Raw genomic sequence first — 20,037 nt, 5'->3', positions numbered from 1 at the left:
TTGTAAAAAAAATGCCATATTTTTTAAAATTTTATTAAAAAATCCATATAAAATGTAATTTTCACTTTTAAAAAATATATTTGAAAAACACGATTTGAAAAAATAAGATTAATGGCGGCAAATCTGAATAATCTTTACATTATCTTTAAGTTAGAGCACTCCTGAGGAAAAATATTTAATTCTTTATAATATAGAGAAAAAATTGTTAAATAGTCTTTCAATAGGTTATATAAAGTTATATTTTTTTACCTAAATGAATAGTATTTCTCTATATGTAGTGAAACACTATTCATCAAGCTATAAGTATTTTATTATTTTTTTTTATAAACTTTTGTATATATATGAGTGTGATACTATTATATTTAATTATTTTATATAAGTAAAATGAATAAAATATTTTTTAAAAATATAATATTTAAATAATGTAGAGAAAAAATATAGAAGGTGATGTATGGTATAATGTAAAAGTTTTAGATAAATTATAAAAAAAATATGCTTTGGTGGTGTATTTTGTAATATACTATCTCTATAATATTTAGCTAAAACTCACAAAAATATCTTCCATCAGTTCCTTTATACATATATTTATAATAGTTATGCACAAACCTCAATTAATCAATATCTACATTTACATAACATTTACATATCCTTTATATAATAGTTTAATATTTTTTTTTTATAAGCTTCATCTCTCCCATTTAGTATATATATTTATTATTATTTTTTCAATTATTTTACTTTAATTAATAAAATATGTTTAAAGATATAATATTTAAATGATGTAGAGAAATATACAGAGAAGCTGATATATGGTATAATGTAAAACTTAGAGGTAAAATAGAAAAAAAAAATGTTTTCAGAAGGAATTTTAAAGGATGGAGTAAAGCATCCATTAGGAGTGCTCTTACACTTAAACTTCCTTCTTTATTTTTTGTGAGTAAACCTCTCAGCCACCATTTTGTTGATAAATTGACGGTCTCATTAGTTTTACTCCAATATCTGCCACCATGAACACATGTGATCATCTAATCCTCATGTTATATCATAATTCATTAATTATTCTTAAAGACAAATTTGCGGTAAAATTCCTCTATCTTTACAATTTTTCATACTTAACCCCTAGCTTTTGTTCATAATTTATTTGTTTTATATGACTATGTGTGTCCATGCTGGTAGATAATAAAGTGAAACTAACAGGAATGTCAATTTTCCAACGGAATGATAATTTAGGAGGTATAAAGATAAGAGATTTTTGCAGTCAATTACTAAAAAAAAAAATTACAAAAGTACTTGTATATTTTTCACCGTACATATATTGGATTTCCTTTTTGTTTTTTACAAAAATTATAAATAACTTTTTTGTCAAAAAAAAAAATTTGTAAATAAGTTTTACAAAGTAATTCGTAATCTCACCCTAGGCTAACAAAGGAGGAGTGGGGTGACGAAGCTTGGGGGTGTAGGAGCTTCAATGGCCAGTGAACACATTTGGGCAACGCATATTGATGTTGTCGGTGGTTGGCCATACAAGAAAGAAGAAGTGTTAGTCGACCATGGAATTTCCATGAAGAAGAACAGTTGGGGAGCGAGGGGTGATCGGCCATGGAACAAAAGAATAAGAGATTGGTAGGAAACCATACAATATATATATATTTTAAAAACCATACACTAATTTTAAAAAACCATACACTAATTTTACAAACCGTATATATATATATTTGACCGAGTGGGTTTTGTAATTTTCCAAAGTCTTAGGTGTAGAGGCCTCCTTATCCTCATTGGCCTCTAATTAATTAGCTTTAGGGATTTTTTTCATAAATATGAATTTTTAACTATTATTGTGAAAAAATATAGGAATTAAATTTTCCCTAATCTGTATGGAAAAATTTAATCAACAAAAACTTTATTTATGGGAAAACTAACTACATAGGGCGATTAAAATTTAAACAAAGACAGATCAGTCCAAACAGGGGTAGAATCGTAATAAACAACACAACACTCCTCAAAATCAACCAAACCCATTACCATGACATTGCCTTTTTTTCTGCCGTGACTCTCTCCAATTTCTTCTTCCATCTCCAGCTATATGTTCCTTCTCCAGCGAAATCTTCTATCTCTGACGATCACCTCAGTATTTGATCAACAATAGTTATTTTCAAACTCATCTCAAGCAAAAACACTTCAAGAAAATCTAGTGACTTTTGCACGAAAATTGGTGATCATCTTTTCCAGAAATCAACTCAAATTCAAGAAATCCTCCAATCAGTTCTGCTGTAATCTTTGGCATTTCCGGCGAGTTGCATCTCTGGTATACAATCAAGAAATAAGGTATGCAAAAATCATCTCCTCTCTCAGTTCTATTCTATTGTCATTTTATTCTATTTCAAAATATTAATTTCCTAAACCTACTGATAAATGTACATTGATTGACCAAAAATACACAACAAAAAAAACAAAAAATCTGCAAATTTTAGATTCTAATTTGTCTTTTCAATTAAAAATCATTTGATGTTTGTGTGAATTTTAACTGACAAAACTTTCAATAACAACAGGTTAACCAGTTATCTTGAAAATCAGTCAATATGTTCAATTAAGTGTTTCAGTAGGGTATGTGATTACAGATTAAGGTAACCAGCTTATTGGGGTTTTATGCCATAATTAAAACTCAAATTCTTTGTAATCTCATTTATTATCAATAAAATAATAGAAATCATTTTTTAACTTGGTCAATCACTTTTCTCACATGTTTTATTTTCATGATTATTTGTTTAATATAAACTTCTATTAAATCGCGAGCATATAGCTAATCATATTTATAGTAACATAATCACAGTGGAATATAAATATGATTATATGTTAAAAATAAGTTAGTCCTAAGATTATTTAGCGCACGAGATTTACACTAACTTGCCAACCTACGATATAATCTACTTACACATTGCAGTGTTATGTTTTTTCCAGAATATTAGCAAAGTAGATCAGATCAGATGTATTTGTTACTTCGGATAGGACCGATATTGACAGTTGATAGGATAAGTAAACATACCATTATTCTCTATTCTAGTCATATCATATAGTTGACCATAGGTCAATTCAATCTCAATTCTGAGTGGTTAGTGTTGACGGTGAAATCTCGTCAACGAAATTAGATCGGAAAACTCAAAGGTAAGTCAGGTGATGTTTATATAAGAACTTAGAATAAACTTTAAGGAAAAGTAAACACAGATCAACAATGGAGCAAGCCTTTGTATATTTCTTAATAGCCTCTGCATATAATGAATTTTCCAACCCCTTTCCAAGTGGAAGTGAGATTACTTTTATAGTGGACTCTAATGGCCCCTGATACATGGTGGTCCAGGGGAACAAATGGTACATGAATACATTAGCAGGAGAGTGGTTTCAAGGGTAGTGGTGTCGGGTCCAGTACATGGTTAGAATCCGTGGGGATGTCTCCACTACCTACTGAGTATGAGTGTTAGAGGTTTTCTGGTGTGGACCGTAGCAAGTACTTCACTTGTACGGCCACTACTTGTCTGACAAGGGCTCAGCGTCCGTACTCCATCTAACTTGGTGTGAATTGCTATAAGGCACCTCCAATGTACCCTTATACATTATTCTAAGGTGTTTGGAAGTTATGGACCTTGCGGGATGGCTCCATGAAAATGAGCCGAGAGGTGTCTTGTGATGCCTTCGTCGGGACACCCCCAACACTCCTTGTGATGGGTGGTCATGCGAGGCGAGGCCCCTAGGCACGCGAGATGGCACCTAGGTGAGGCGAGGGTCGTGGCTACGTGAGGCGCGGGACCATGGATGCATGAAGCGCGAGGCCGTGGCTGCATGAGGCGCGAGGCCGTAGGAGAATGAGGTGCGAGGTCGTGGCTGCATGAGGCGTGAGGCCGTAGGAGCATGAGGCGCGAGGTCGTGGCTGCATGAGGCGCGAGTTCGTGGCTGCATGAGGTGCGAGGCCGTAGGAGCACGAGGCGTGAGGTCGTGGCTGCATGAGACGCGAGGTCGTGGCTGCATGAGGCGCGAGGCCGTAGGAGCACCCGCACGATATGGCGCCTGGGCGAGGCCCCTTGGAGCGAGGCCATGACCACGGCCCTTGGTGCGAGGCCTTGGTGGTGTCGCGAGGCTGTGGGCACGCGGGTCTCTTGGAGTGAGGCCATGACGCACAGCCCTTGGCGCGAGCCCTTGGTTATGCCGCGAGGCTATGCGCGCGCGAGTCCTCCGGGTGTGCGAGGTGTGAAGCACTTGGCCTCGCTATGCGAGGTTGTAGGTTGGTGCAGGCTTCGACGTGGTGCGAGGCTCTGCATGGTGCGAGACCTACGGATGTGCAAGGCGCGAGGCCCTTGGCCTCGCTAGATGAGACTACGCAAGACCCTCGGATGTGCAAGGCGCGAGGCTGTGCGAGACCCTTAGGACGAGGCACATTGCAAGGGGAGACTTGCGGGACGCGTGGGCACGACGTTAGGGGAGACTTGCGAGATGTGAGACATGCTGCTGCATGAGAGGAGCATGGCTCAAGACAAGTAGGGCCTCGCTACGCAAGGCCCTCATGCACTTGCCCTTTTGCAATGCGTGGCTTGGCCCCTTAGCCTAGCAAGACCATACTTCATGGCTCATAAGGTGATGCTTCCCTTGGGACAATCTCCCGATTCCGCAAGACTTATGGGCCCGAATCTAATAACATGACTAAGTGACCTTTAGACTTGTATTCCAACCATGGACTTAGAGATTTTTTCTTTTTGGTGGATTTTTGGCATCCACAATTAGTATTCTAACTAATTGTATTATTTGAGTTATTTGACTTGTTCGTTACCAACTGTAACGCCCCAACTCCAGGGACCGTTACGGTGTGCCTTGTAAATAGTGCTAAACTCGCTAATCGAGTCATTTGGCCAAAATCGTGTTACTAAGTATGATTAGCAGTTTAGGGATTAAATTTTTTGGTTAAGATGTAACGTTTCACTAGAACGTCTAATATATATGTTGGGATCCCACAAATATAATTTCAGAGTCTATTACAGAAAAATATTTACAACAGGTCGTTCTATGCGGCAAAACAGGGTTTAACCCTAGTTCCCCTTTAAACCTCGACCGTGGCGGACGAGCAGCTGCATATGTACATGTCATCACCTAAGCTCTCCAACTCAAGGATGGTCTAGCTTTCTTTTTCCTTTACCTGCACCACAAAGCACCCGTGAGCCGAAGCCCAGCAAGAAAACACAATTTAACATGATTTAATATCAACAGTGATTGTATTACTTATTCAGGACCAACAGTCCAAGCAAATAGGTGACTATCACAAAAGTCACAAGTATGGGGACAGCACCCTTTAGCCATGTGATGATAGGATCACCAGGGCTTAGCAAATATCAAAAGTCACTAATATGGGAACAGCACCCTTTTAGCCATGTGACGATAGGATCACCAGGGCTTAACCAACGAGTGAGCATCTCACTAGCTTCAACAGGATAGGTGCATGGTGATTGGTCACCAACATAACCTTCCTCCCGACTCTAGAGTCGTAACTATGGAACAGCGTTCCCTAGGCATGTGACAAACAGTCACCGAGGCCATATGCTCTAGCTCTGAACATCTGGTCTTAGACCAGGCAAGCACTTATAAGTTCATCGACTTTAGGGTCGGTCCAGCATTAATGCCATAGAGTCATTCAACGCTAATATCGATTAGATCTAATCTTCATTCGGCCCTGCGTCCCCGACGCTTATGCCGTTTCTGGCCCTCAGGTCAATGAAACACGACCAGTGCTCAACCCGTTGTGAGCTTAACTAATAAGTCACAGCCTCACAGACGGATCTGACACCATTGCCGATTCTGACTAATAAGTCAGTGCCATACACAAGTAAGCCTTGCCACCAAACATATATCACATGTCCAATATCCTTAAACAAGGTATTCAACATGCTTACTTAACAGGTACTAGTACAATTAGGATCATGCACAAACACAAAGGCTCAGGCTCTGAACGATATCATATTCAGTATACAAAGCATGTCCTAATCACATGTTTCTCATGCATCACATACATTATACTTAACAATCCAACATGCACCAATAATAGCCATGCATGTCACGTTTAATAATCAATCAACATGCATCAAGAATAGCCATGCATGTCACATATACACAGGGTGCAGTTTTCTTACCTCAGATTCGAGCTATAATGATTAAAAGAACGACCCTTGAGAACGATCAACTTTTAGTCCTTTAGCGGTCACCTAGTCATAACCAAATATAGGATATCATCAATAAAAATGATCAACATAGGTTCCCAAACCAATATCTAGCCTCCGAGACATAAATTCATACTTAACCGGGTAGTAGGATCGACCCCGAGGCCTATGGCTAGCATTCCCAAGTCAAAAACCCATTTCTTGCCAAAAATGCCTTGATGGGCCGCAGCTCACCCCTCTGAAAGAACCATTTCCCACACAAAAACGCACGTAGGCCGCGACTCACCATAGCCATGCCGCGACCCTTTACCAAAACCAGCAAGCACCAACTTGCTTTCCCCTGCGTTTTTCCTCGAAACCAAACCCTCAAACCAGTTCCAAACCTTAACTTAACACCCAATTCAACCACTAAACATCATCTACAACTCACCCTCATCAAAACCCAAGTTAAACATCAATCAAAACTTCCATTAATCCAAACTTTCCACAAAGAATTCATAAGCTGAAAACTAAAGCCCAAAACAAAGGACACCATAAAATTAATGGCTGGAACTTACCTCAAACTTGATTTTGAATCCCCTTAAATGGCTAAATCAAGTCCCTAAGCTCCCACCTTTGATCTCCTAGCTTAATTCCTCAGTTTGAGCTCAAAAACTTCAAAGGGAAAAAGAGGGAAAAAGATGCACAGGAGAGAAAGAAGGAGATGAGGATGATGCTCTGTTTTGTTCTGTATTTCCACAGCCAACTAACCCTCATATAAATCCAAGCTAAATGGCCTAAATGCCCCTAGGTCACTTAAGATTCCTAAAGCCACCCCAAGGGCAAAATTGTCCTTTTCAACCTATACCGTTAATTATAATTAATGCTCTCCAATTCCCACTATTCTCAATATTCTCAAATGCCAATAAATCATATCCCATTACCCTTTAATTCCCGGTAATGTTCTAATCATCAAAATGACCCCGAGACTCACCCCGAGCCCCGAACTTAAACCCGTTATGACTAGACCGAACACTTACATTTCATGATCGTCTCATGCCGAATAGCCCGAACCAATCCACCTTATAATGTGGCTATATTAATTAATCACAACCATGCACCTAAAATACACAATTACGCCCACATCGGCCAAATTACCAAAATACCCTTATAATTATAAATACACCCATATGCACGCATTTACCATCATATAATAATATAATTCACATAAACATGCATATGATCATTAGATAGAATCATAACTCAATTATGGCCCTCCCGGCCTCCTAATCAAGGTCCTAACCCTTATTAGGGAATTCGGGGCATTACACCAACTTACCCTACGGACTAGCCCATACTTACATCTTGGGAACTCGGTAGTATAATTGAGTGGGAGTGTTAATCATAGATATGAACATCTATAGCTTCTAATGAAGAAGTGAAATGATGGTTTCCTTTTAGTTTGGTTCAAGGTGCTAAATGATAGAGATCTCATTTCATTAAGTAATATTAGTTTACTGAAATATTATTTACAAGGTGTTGACTGCGTTTTTAGCCAACGATGTGAGAACGTCAATAATGACAAGCCTTCACGAGAAATAAAAACGACAACAGACGGTATAAACAAGAAAAGTAAATAACACAGGAGATTTTTATAGTGGTTCAGCTCCGATTGTCGGTAATAGCCTAATCCACTTAGAGTTGTGATTTATAGATCTATACTCAAGATCAGATGGACTGAGCCAACTGAGTTTCTTCAGTACAGATTGTGAAAAAATACAAGAATTCTCTCTTATTTCAGCACTTTCTCTCTCTAGAATAGACAGACCCAATTTTCTCTCTCTAGAAATAAGAAGCAGAAGGAAGCCCCTCTCTCATCCCATAAACTCTCTATTTATAGGCCTGGGATCCTCAACTGATATCCCCTTATGATAGGGATATTTTATTATATTTATTACATTTAAACATTCAAAATTCGAAATGTAACAAACCCCCCATTTGTGGGAAGAATGAGAGATTCTCGCGTACGTTGTTGGGGTTGTGTTTGACTTAGTCTCCTCTAGATAGTTGGTCCACCTCCTACTCACTACCCATGCAAGTGCTGGTTGAACACGCATGGTGGTAGGATATGCATGGTGGTAGGACATGTTTTTGGTGGGTTGAACGTGCATGGTGGTAGGACATGTTTTTGGTGGGTTGAACGTGCATGGTGGTAGGACATGCACTTCTCTCCTCTAACATGACACTCTCCTCTAGCATGCCATGTTCCTCCTTGAACCAATCTCCTTGCTTCTCCTCGGACCAAGGTGGTCCGAGGCAACCTCCTTGGCACCTCACCTTGGACAATATTGAGGCAACCACACCTTGGACAACATTGAGGGAACCTCACCTTGGACAACATTGAGGCAACCTCACCTTGGACAACATTGATGCAACCTCACGTTGGACAACATTGAGGCAACCTCCTTTAACATCTCCCAAACATGTCCGATCGAACATTGTATAGGCTCTCCTTATCAAAATCTAAGTCTCCATTCTCTTGCATGAGACTCCTCCTCCTTAGCTACTTACCTTGGACACGTTCGAGCCAACACTTAGGAAACCTTGGGAGGCTTGCCTCCTACAGACCCTTGGGGTCTCTTAGGACCACATCCTCCTTGGGGTCTCATAAGACCACTTTCTCCTTGGGGTCTCCTAAGACCACTCCCTTGGGGTCTCCTAGGACCACATCCTCCTTGGGGTCTCCTAGGACCACTCCCCTTAGCTATCCTAGAATGCATTCTCCTTAGCCTCCTAGGATGCATTCTCCAATTTTTGGGTATAACACAAGGAACTAAGTGTTTTAAGGATAAAATACAATGAGGGGTAAAACGGTATTTTAGTCACAACTCATTCTAGACCGTCTATAGAGGATTGAGTGAAAATTATGGTTGTAATAATGGATAATTAATAGCGTATCTATATTTGTTATAGAGTGTTCTATGAATTCAAGAGTGCAATTCTGAGTATTTAGTGGAGTCACTAAAAATTAATAAGTTAGTAAATTTATTTGTTAGATTTATGATAACTTATTGGAGCTTGATTTAATAGGCCCATGGTCCCCACTATACCTTGGATAAAATTATCAAGATAGTCTCAATTAATTGATTTAATTATCAATTAAAATTACCAAAGTTGACCAGGTCAATTTTGGATAGTTTCATAGAGTTATGTAATTTAGGGAAGAAAAGATAAATTAGGGCAGATTTATTAATTAAGATAAATTGGAATCTAAATTAATAAATAAGTTTAAATCAAGGTTCAAATTATAAATAATTAATTTGATAATTGATTTAAATAATTATTTAATTAATTAAATCAATAGAAAATAATACAGGTCTTGTTTTTAAGTCCAACGGGCTTACAATCAAACGGGAAATTTCACAGGCTTAAAGCCCATAATAATTTCGACATAGGGCTGTTAATTGGCTATTATTTTATTGATTTTTTAATTAAATAAATGACCTAAATGAGTCTATAAAAGGAATGTTAAGTGAGAGTTGAAATCAGATGACAAACATTGGTTTTTTTTTTATATAGGTTTTAGATTCTCTCTAAACATAAGTCATTTTCTAAGTCTTATTGTTCTTTTCTTTTCTTTTCTCTGTATCTATCTCATGTCCTGAGAATTGCCCACTCTAGTCTAGGTGATTCCAAGAATACTTTGGAAGAGTGTGAAGAAAATTGAAGCTCAATTCAGTTTCTTAGTAATACTCTGCAACAGAAAGAATATAAGGGTTAGAGAAACTGAAGGAATGACTCATTCATTTTGCTGAATGTAAGTATTCTTATCATTATTTCTCTTTGAATTCAATTTTAGAAACATGTTCTAGGTCGTCTTATATTAATATGTTGAATATTAGATCTACATGAAAATAAATAAAGATCGTGTATAAATTTCCTTACAACTGGCCTCAGAGCCAGGTTATCTTTATTTTCATGCATGAACATGTTAAAAATTGAATTATTTGATGTGTTTGAATAATTGGATGGATTTTCATGTTTTTATGAAACTGTTTACCCAAAAATGGTTCATGATGACGTGGCAAGATTTTCTTACATGTGGCAAGATTTTCTTACAAGTGGCTTACATGTGTCTAGCACGTGGTGGTTTCGAGTGAAGGAATACTGCTCGACTATTGACCAGATAATGGCTGGTTTGTCAAGTCTCGCGGTTAAGTGCGACCAATCTAGTCGCATACTTCCATTTACTTCCTTTGAGATACGCAATCTTGTAATAATTACATTTATTATGTTTCCTTTTTATTACCCCGATATGCTGATCTTAATTGTAATTAAGGCCCATTAGCCCATGTAACCTCCTTGAGCCTATAAATAAGAAAGAGAGGGCTCAAGGAAGGGACTTTTGGAACTTTTAATCTTTGGATTCAGAGAAAAAAGCATAGTGTGATTATCTACCGGAAATTGTAATACTCTCAAGGCTTGTGAAACTCGAGAACCCTAGTTCTTTGATCACAGTATTGGGATTCAATATTAGTAAGAACACTAAGTGGGCGTAGGTCATTACCATCTTATTGGGGCCGAACCACTATAATCGCTTGTGTCACTTTCTCTCCATTTGATTCTCTTCTTGATTTTTTTTTTGTTCTTTGTCGTTTATTTGACTCTGTGTCATTGGTCAAATCAAGGGTCAACATTTTGATGCTTTCATTGAGAGTTGAACTCAAAACTTCAAGAAGATCATATGGCGAAGATATCCAAGAGAGCTGGACAGGCTGCTGGCTGAGACACTGAGGACAACACTGAGTGTGTTGTAGGACGAGTTAGCCAATCTAAGGGCCAATCAGGAGAATGCGGCAGAGACCTTGGTGCTACAGCAAAGGGAGATTGAGCGTCAGCGTCAAGAGCTGAATGAGCGACAGGCAGACATGGACCGTCGACAGAGGGATGTCACGGCCGCTCTTGAAGCAGCCATTCAGTTGGCTCGAGGATAAGCTGCACCGGCCTCTCAACCAGATCAGCCACAAAATGCACCACCGCAACGGGCCACAAATCTGAGTCCTCCGCTCCAGCCAGCAAGCCCTCAAAGGCTGGAGCAACTGCCTGTTGCTCAGGAGGATGTCCCAATTCAGGATCCTAATTAACAGCCATCCTCTCAAGCTGGTCGCGGCAATCCCCAGTGCCAGAGGCAGAATAGGGCCAGACAACCTCCCCGAAGCCCTAGACGCCTAGGGGACGATGAGCCAAATCCACCGAGCAGGGGGCAGCATCCTTCTACTAACAGAAGGAACAACAAGTCAGAATTTGCGGTTAGGGGCCCCCCACGGCATAATAATGCACGAGGACCCACCGACCAACGCAGGCCTCCCCCTGACGCTCGGGAGATGCCAGCCAGAGGAGGAAACTGTTAGGAAAATATTGTTTTGCCTCCATGGAAATGATTATAATATTACAACTCTATGCAATAGTATTACAAGTAAATATAGATTGATTAAATAAGGTTACAACTCTATAACTGAAAATACAAATAAACTAAAGAAAGGAAGAAGATGATGATGAAGGAGAGAATAGTGAGAATACAACTCTAAGCAAAAGATTACAAGTAAAATAAAGTGTTTAGACCAAATGAAAAGATTACAACTCTTAAACAAAATATACAAGTAAATAGAACAAGAGAATAAGAAGAAAAGCAATAGAATAAAAAGAAGAACATAAACACAACCAAACTCTCACTTACACAACCTAAGTGAAGAGGATTGGGGATCACCAACTTGAAAAAGGTTTAAAACCTTTGTCCAAAAGCTTATTTCCCCCTAACTCAAGCACTAAGGGATCTCTCTCAGATATTGGAAAAGCTTTCTGGAATTATCAAGCCTCAAGGTGTATCTAGCCAAGTGCTCTAATGGATAGAAATGTTGTGTCTTACAAGTGAGCTATAGGCTCCTATTTATAGAGTTTAGAGACACCCTTTGAATTTCAAATTCCACCAACCCCCATGGCTGTTACCAATGTTTAATTGGATTAATATGGAATTAAAAAAGAGATTTGGGAGTTATTTGGGTTTTTTTAGCCGTTCAACAAATATTGAAAAAACTGAAAATTGGTCAGTTTTTTGGCCTGTGGCCGCGGCCAGAGACAATGGTGGCCGCGGCCACTGACCAATTTCAGCACAAAAAAATTGTGTTGTTTTTCCAAACCCTCCCAAATGATTTTGTAACTCCTAAAACACATTATTGAGGTTAAAATCATAACTCTAACAGCCATATCACATATGACTTTATGAAATTCATCTCAATATTGTGTAACAATAATTTTACACAATAAAGGGTAATATTTGGAAGTTACAAATTTGTAACACCAAATATGTTACATTATTTGGATATATCTCATATATCTAAATATTGTAACTCTCTATTATATGTTACAATATGTGACACACTTTGTCACATTTATTTAATCTAAAACATTATATTATAATATAATATAATTTAACATTATATTATAAAATAATATAACAGAAACAGCATGACCATCCGGTCGCGCCATAGTCGGACCCAATTTAGGGATGACCATGACTATAATGAGGTCGATTCTGGTAGGAGGAATGCTGGTCAATGGCACGAGGAAAGAGGTGGAGATAGAAACCCCCCACTGAGAGAAAATAGGCATGTGAGCCATAACGCTGGGGGGCAGCCCAGACAGCATAACGTCTTTGATCAGATGGGCACTAGCAAACAAAGGCATAGAGACGATGACGTGAGGGACGTGCTCAACAACAGGTGCGAGAGGCACGATGAGTATGCTCCTCCAGCACTAGTCGCCCCAGCGATCCCAGACGATGTTCAGGCTCAAATTGATGCTCTGAATCAGGCGGTATAGCAGCTGGTGGGGAGCCGAACATTCCACATTGAGTACGATCAGAGGAGAGGCACTCCGTTTGTGCAGAGGATTGTTATGGAAGAAACCCCCAGCAAGTTCAAGATGTCAATGTTGCCGAACTTTGATGGGTAAGGGGACCCAATATCTCATGTAAACAAGTTTGAGATACAAATGGATATTCAAAAGGTGTCGGGCGATGCCCGCTTCAGGATCTTCCCCGCCACCCTATTTGACACTGCTCAGGAGTGGTTCTTTAAGTTCCCTCCTACTAGTATTGTATCATGGGAAATGTTCGTAAAGGAATTTTACGGACAATTCTACGCGGGTCGCGTACACCCCACTGAGGCCAACCAGCTGGTCGAGATACGCCAAAAGGAGGGAGAGCCCTTAAAAGAATACATCCAGCATTTCATGTGAGCAGCGGCTGGAGCCAAAACAATGGGTGATGAGGGAAAGATGATGGCCCTAACTGCTGGGGTTAGGCTCCATTCTCCCCTCTGGAATAGCCTTAGAAAGAATGGGGTAAAAAGTACCCAGGAATTTCTTGATCGAGCTGATCGATACATCAAGCTCGAGGATGTGATTGCCAACGAGGGGAAGTCGCCTACGAAAGACAAGGGACCAAAGGAAGATCCCACCAAAGCCGCCAACGGGTCGGATAAACCCAATGGCAACGGAAAAGGCAACGAGAATGGAAATGGAAAAAATGGTGGAAAAGGGCGAGCAATGAGCCATCAACGTCCGAAAATAAATGCCCCAAAGGCAATAGATACGAGCTGAGATTCACCAACTATATGACCCTTGTCAAAAGTAGAGCAGAGGTCTACCAGGCAACCAATACCAATGTCCCTTATAAGCGACCAACACCTATAAGGAAGGATATCTACAAGAGAGATACAACAAAATTCTGTCATTTTCACAACGACTACGGACATGACACCAATGAGTGTAACCAATTGAAGGACGAGATTGAGTTCCTGATTAGATAGGGACACATAAGGAGATACGTATGAGCCGCAGGAGGGTCTCAGCGAAAGGCTCAAGGAGGCAACAAGCAGGCACCTGCACGCCAATGCTCACCACCTTTACAGCCAGCTCCTGTGGCAGGTACGTTACTCACCATCTGTGGTGGCCCACACCTTGCAGGAGATAGTGGGAAGGCAAGAGAGCATTACACTCGGACCTTACGCCACGACCAGTACATCGAGATGATGAGTGTAGAGGATCGAGCACCTAAAAAAGCTCGAACAGAGGAAGAGTTGATAACATTCTCTGAAGACGATGCTCAGCACGTACAATTCCCACACTCAGATTTGCTGGTCGTCGACGTCCAGATTGCCAACATGATGGTAAAAGAGTGTTGGTCGACATAGGGAGCTTAGTCAACATATTGTATAAGTCCTCACTATAGAGAATGAAGTTGTCCGTCAAGGACATGGAGCCGTGCAACCAAACCATATATGGTTTCTCTGGCGAAAGGCTCGCGCTGACAGGGTCGATTAGGCTCTCAGTTACAGTAGGAATTATGCCTGCAAACAGGACATTACTCACTACTTTCATAGCAGTTGATTGTCCTTCTGCGTATAATGCTGTAATTGGGAGGCCTATTCTGGTCGACCTGCGAGCTGTAACCTCGATCTGGCACCTTGCCATGAAATTCCCAACTGACAGAGGGGTATGATGTGTATTGGGAAACCAACGAGAAGTGAGGGAGTGGTACAACGCCTCGATATCAAAGGAAAAGAAAGGTGGATCAAGGGAAAACCCCGGAAAAGTGTTGCAAACGGCCAATGAAGTGCAAGCCCAATCAGGTGATTGTGTCACCAAATAAGGTGTTGCCCAAAGCGAGGATAGAGATTTGGACCCTCACTTTGGGGATTATGATGAAGTAGGACCCATCGAGGACCTCAAAAGGGTCCAACTCGATGAAGCAGATCCGATCAGGGTTGTGAAAGTCGGTAAAAACTTAGAGACAACAACAAAACAAAAATTGGTGAAATTTTTAAAGAAGAACTAGGAAGTCTTTGCCTAGTCGCATAAAGACATGGTTGGGATAGACTCGGCAGTTATCAGCCATGTCCTGAACATAGAAAAAAGTTTTCACCAGTACAGCAAAAAAGAAGGTTGCTCGACAAAGACAGATCAAAAGCTCTGAAAGAAGAAGTCGAGAAGCTAAAGGAGAATGGGTTCATCAGGGTAGCATTTTATCCATCGTGGGTCTCTAATCCCGTACTAGTTCCCAAGCCGAATGGCAAGTGGAGAACGTGCATGGATTTTACAGACCTCAATAAAGCCTACCCTAAAGATTGTTTCCCGCTCCCTAGGATCGACCAATTGGTCGATACCATTGCAACACATGAGATCCTGTCATTCATGGATGCACACTCCGGGTACAATCAGATCAGTATGCACCCACCTGATGAGGATCACACTAGCTTTCATACCGATACAGGGCTTTACTGTTACAAAGTAATGTCTTTCGGTTTGAAAAACGTTGGTGCGACTTACCAGCAACTAGTCAATCGCATGTTCAAGGAACTGATTAGTACAAACATGGAAGTATATGTTGATGACATGCTGGTTAAGTCAAAGAAGGCAGAAGGAAACATATGAGACTTGTAAGAATGCTTCAACGTCTTGAACAAATGTCAAATGAAGCTGAATCCCCTCAAGTGTTCCTTCGGAGTTGGATCAGGGAAATTCTTGGGATTTATAGTAAACTCACGAGGAATTGAGGCCAATCCCAAGAAGATCAAAGCCTTGGTCGATATGAAATCGCCAACGAAGATCAAAGATGTTCAAAGTTTAACTGGAAGGATTGCTAGCCTAAGTAGATTTATCTCCAAATCGACAGACAAATGCGTCCCATTTTTTAATCTGCTTAAAGGCAACAAGAAGTTCGAATGGACGGAGGAGTGCGAGCAGGCTTTTCAAGCTTTAAAGATGCACATGTCGCAGCCACCGATTCTATGAAAGCCGGTTGATAAAGAAATCCTGTTCATCTACTTGGCGATCACAGAATATGCTGCTAGTGTTGTTCTAGTAAGAGAGGAGGAGAATGTGCAAAAAGTCGTGTATTATGTAACCAAAGGCTAGTAGGAGCAGAACTGCAATATCCGCCTATTGAAAACTAGCCTACTGCCTGATTTTAGCCTCTAGAAAGTTGTGGCCATACTTCCAAGCCCACCCAATAACAGTTTTAACTGACCAGCCTCTACGGCAAATTCTGCAGAAGCCAGAAGCCGCAGGCCGATTATTAAAATGGGTGGTAGAACTTGGGCAGTTTGATATCTCTTACTTACCACGAGCAACAGTAAAAGGACAAGCGCTGGCCGACTTCATTGCAGAGCTCACTGGGCTTCCAGACAGCGAGCAGACAAAAGTGCCTGAACCTCAAAGCCAAGCTCCTTCATGGAAGTTTTCTCATGGACGGTTCTTCTAATGAGCATCATGCTGGAGCCGAAGTGATTTTGATAACGCCTGAAGGGCATCGATTTCACTGCGCGATTAGATTCGAATTCACGGCTTCTAACAACGAAGTTGAATATGAAGCTCTGTTCGCAGGTTTACAGTTAGCCAGAGACATGCACATAAAGTCACCTGAAATCTACAGTGACTCTCAGTTGGTTGTTAATCAGATCATTGGAGAATATCAGGCTCGAGGTCTAAAGATGGTTGCCAACCTGAATAAAGCAAAAGATTTGTTGGCCCAGTTTGAGAAGTATACCCTCCAACAAGTACCTCGCTACCATAATTCAAACGCCGATGCTTTGGTCAAATTAGCGAGTGCCAAGGACGCTGACACCCTGAACATTGTACCTGTTGAACGACTGCCCGTACCAAGCATCCATGTGGATGAAACCTCTCTGGTGATTCAGCCGGCTGATACATAGATGGCACATTTCATTGAGTATTTGACGCATGGTGTGTTGCCTACGGACAGAAACAAAGCCAGGAATCTTCAGCGGCAGGCTGCTAGGTTCATCCTGGTCGACGGGATTTTGAACCAAAGAGGATACTCTATGCCGCTCCTTAGATGTATTTCAAAGGAAATGTCCAAAAAATTAATGAGAGAGGTCCATGAAGGGTTCTACAGAGATCATGCTGGGGGGCAGAGTTTATCAAAGAAAATCCTAAGGCAAGGGTACTTCTGGCCAACAATGAATGAAGATTCGATGGAATTTGTGCGATAAATGCCAGAGATACTCCAAAATTCCACGAGCAGCCCCTAATGAGCTAAAACAGATGCAAAGTCTGTGGCCATTCCCAATATGGGGTATTGACCTAATTGGATCTTTGCCCACAGGGAAAGGCGGCGTCAAGTACGCCGTAGTGGCCATCGATTACTTTACAAAGTGAGTCGAAGCTGAGCCACTTGAAACCATAATGACCAAGAAAGTGATGGACTTTGTGGTCAAGAACATAGTGTGTCGCTATGGATTGCCAAGAAAAATTGTCTCAAACAACGGCACGCAGTTCGATAGTGATCTGTTTACGGATTTTTGTGAGCGGCATAGAATTATCAAGAGCTTTTCTTCAGTTGCTCACCCGTAGGCAAACAGGCAAGTCGAGGCTGTCAATAAAACACTAAAGGATACTTTGAAGAAAAGACTCGAAGAAGCAAAGGGGACATGGCTAGAGCAATTGCCTGAAGTCCTTTGGTCGTATAGAACATCCCATCGTACAACAACAGGCCATACTCCATTCTCCTTGGCTTATGGATATGAAGCAATGTTACCTGTTGATTTAGATCCCCCATCGCATCGAAGGATGACGTACGATCAAAACGCTAACAGCCAGCTATTGATGGAGTCTTTGGATTTGGTCGATGAAAGGGGCGAACAAGCCCAACTCCGAGTAGCAGCTTACCAGCAAAAGGTCGCCCGATATTTCAATTCTAAAGTATGTGAAAGGAAATTTAACGTGGGAGATCTTGTGCTCAGAAGAGTCTTCCTTAACACCCGCGACCAAGCTGCTAGAGTACTCGGACCTAACTGGGAAGGACCCTACCAAATCGAAGAAGTCCTCCATCCAGACACTTACAAACTGGCTCGCTTAAATGGAGATCCCATTCCTCGCTATTGGAATGGAGAACACTTGCGCAAGTACTATCAATAAAAAATTCTTCTTAAAGAATTGGCTTGTATTAATTTTACTTTTTACAAGTTTATGAACAAGGGTTAGTCATTTTTATGACTGATCGCTTATAAGTGTAAGATCATTTTATTGATCACTCGTACAGACACGATTTTTCCATTTATTATGAGAAATAAAAGGGATTGTGCGCAGCCAGTCAATCTTGCCAACTATTGTATTTATTACAAGTATTTGCTCAATACATGTGTTGTTTTTCTATATTTTCATTTTTACAAGTATTATTTTCGAGCAGAAATGTTCGAACAGGTCCTAGTCAAGGCAAGTGACCGAGGACCTAAAGCTCCTCAATCACTTGGAGGGAATATAAGGTATCTGGTAAGCAAAGCATATCAAAAGGTATGTAAACACACGAGCAAAATAAGTGAAAGCATGCTAGGGTACTTAGAGTATTTTTCAAATTTTTTTGTTATTTTGTTAAATCAAACCAAAGTATTATGCTAAGTTCGATCATACGAACAGATGTTATAATAAAATGCAAGTATTATAATATAAAAAATGAATCCCTTTACACCACGAGCAGTCATTGCTCGGATGTAGTTGTTTGTTAAAAGGAAAAAAGCTGCCCATGCAGCAATAAAGATAGAAATTTTCTTTACATCACGACCCATACGTCGTGTATCTACAAGATAAAGTTAAAAGAAAAATAAAAATACTACGAGGTAGAAGGGTCTTGAGGATTTCTCTAGTCGACAGTGGTTCCAGCTTCATTTTCTGTGCCGTCAATTCCCATGGCTAGGGAGATTTCTGGGGAGGCAAGAATGTTGGCTCTCTCTTCTTCCTCCAGGCGAGCAGTGCACTGGGCTATTTCAGTTCGCCTCAGGCGCTCAGAAAGATAATTGAAGTTGGCCCCACGATTGTGCTTCCAGAACTCATAAAAGCAATCTAAGGTAGCTCCCCTATACCTCTCCAAATTGCTGGCAATTAGTCTCCTCAAGCTCCTAGACACGCCCTTCCAGTTCCTCAGTCTCCTTTATGCTTGCGATCAGCTCAGCCTCAAGCTGTTTGGTCTCTTGATAGTTAAGTTTAGCGCACTCCCTAAACTTCTCTTTGTCTTCATTGGATTTGGTCAAAGCAGTCTGAAATTGTTGAAGCTCTTCGACCAACTTGGAGTTTTGCTCAAGCAGTTTAGTGTTTTTCCCGAGCAGTTCAGTGTTTTTCCCCTCGAGCACCTTGAGCTCCTCAGTGTGCTTGGAGTCAGATTCTTTGGTCTGGGTGACCAAAGCCCCTGTGCAACGCCAGCCGGCAGTTATAGTCAGCATTCCTTACGATCAGATAAAGAGATAAGATGATGGCAGAAAATGACAAAGTAAAGTAAATAAAACTTAGCAATAGAAAGCAACTTACACTGGCTATCTCGTTTAGTCCTCAGTTTATTATCCGATCAGCCTCTATAGAGTCTATGCCGATGATGGCCTCTCGGCTGCGTTTGTGCTTTGAGAGTTTGTATATTCTCTATCTGGCCGCGGTGCTTGTTAGGACATCTCTAGGTTAATTGTGAGGTGTCTGGTCGGCAGGCGCTGAAGGGGTAGGATTCTGGTCGGCTGGTGCAGGAGGAGGCGGCTGGTCGAGTGGAGACGGAGGAGGCGTTGTTTTCCTTGAGGGAACGACTGTTGGAGGATCCCCGGTCCGGGCTTTTTTGGTTGAAGGAGCCTTGCTGCTCTCTCCACGGTGTCACTTGCTCTCCTTTTTCTTGCTCGAAGGTGCAACAGGTGCGTTGTAGAGGTCAAACACATCTCTAGATGACATATCTGCAAGGAAACATAGCGAGCAGTTAAACAATATATATAGATGGATTTGAAATGAGAACAAGGAAATTGTAAGTAAAATA

This window comes from Humulus lupulus, chromosome 5, assembly GCF_963169125.1.
Source record: "Humulus lupulus chromosome 5, drHumLupu1.1, whole genome shotgun sequence".
Classification (NCBI taxonomy): Eukaryota; Viridiplantae; Streptophyta; class Magnoliopsida; order Rosales; family Cannabaceae; genus Humulus; species Humulus lupulus.
Note: the sequence above shows the minus strand (reverse complement) of the source record.